This window comes from Myotis brandtii, unplaced genomic scaffold, assembly GCF_000412655.1.
Source record: "Myotis brandtii unplaced genomic scaffold, ASM41265v1 scaffold114, whole genome shotgun sequence".
In the NCBI taxonomy this organism is placed as follows: domain Eukaryota; kingdom Metazoa; phylum Chordata; class Mammalia; order Chiroptera; family Vespertilionidae; genus Myotis; species Myotis brandtii.
Genome location: NW_005353927.1, coordinates 1,036,053 through 1,037,316, shown reverse-complemented (window position 1 = coordinate 1,037,316; position 1,264 = coordinate 1,036,053).

Sequence of the window (1,264 nt, the reverse complement as noted above, 5' to 3'; positions counted from 1 at the left end):
CCCCGGGGCTGGGGACAAGGCTGATCGCAGCCTGTGGCCATGGGACCTGCCCCTTCTCTGGCACCAGGAGGACCCAGGCCTCCCTCCCTGACCAGTGGAGGGCCGGGGTGACCAGGCCTCCCTCCCTGACCAGTGGAGGGCCAGGGTGACGAGGCCTCCCTCCCTGACCAGTGGAGGGCCGGGCTGACCAGGCCCCCCTCCCTGACCAATGGAGGGCTGGGGTTACCAGGCTTCCCTCCCTAACCAGTGGAGCGCCGGGGTGACCAGGCCCCCCTCCCTGACCAGTGGAGCTCCGGGTGACACAAAGGTCTGCCTCCCCCACCAGAGGCCAGGAATCGGTCGGGAGGGTGGGGAGTGACTCCGAGCAGGATCAGGCTGGTGGGCGGGTGGGCTCCTTCCTCCGGGGCAGAGGTGGGTGCGATCCTGCTCCCTGAGGAGAGGGCCCGTGGCCATCGGCCTCCCACCATCGGTGTGACACCCGCACTGACAGCGAAGGCCCAGCCGCCAGCTCTCCGCGGGTGTCTTGACGAGGTAGCCCGCCATTTCTTGGTGACCCTGGCTTCTCATCCCCCAGAACCCAGGCCCAAGTATGGGAATTGGCAGGGAGCGTATGTCTCCCACCTGTGCCGTCACCCCCGTGCCGGGCGGACGGGGACCCTGGGGGCGCTCCGGGAGCGGGTTAGTGATGGTGTGGTCTGTGCAGGGCGCACACCCTGGAGAGGGGCGTGTGTGGGTGTGTCCACTCCAGGGCTCAGGAGTTGGTCTGGGCCACCTGGTCCTCCGCAGCTCACTTCCTGGCTTCCCGCCGGGTCCGTGGTCCGGGACAGCGTGTGGTGTAGCGGCGAAGGGGGTAGAGCCTGAAGCCACACTTCACGGCCCTGTGCCTCAGTTTCCCCATCTGTAACAGCGTCCACCTCGCAGGGTTGGCGAGAGGGGTAGCTGCATCAGCATGTGTCAAGCGCTTACAAAAAGTGTTGGTAGCACCTGCACGTGCTGAGGGCGGTGTGAGTGGCAGCTGCTGCTATTATTATTAACGGCGCCTTTGTGGTTGTTTCCGCTGAGCGGCTAAACATTCCTGTCCTCCCCCCAGTCCTGGGAGCCGGCAACTATTTGTAGCTATTTTTTGCGTCTTTGGCCCTTATATGGATCAGAGTCGGTAGGTGTGTTGGGGATGGGGGCGGAGGGTGCCTCTGAATGACCCCTCCAGGTCCCCCCCAAAACATGGGAAGAGCGCCCTCCGCCGCTGTCCCTGCCTGTGGTGCTG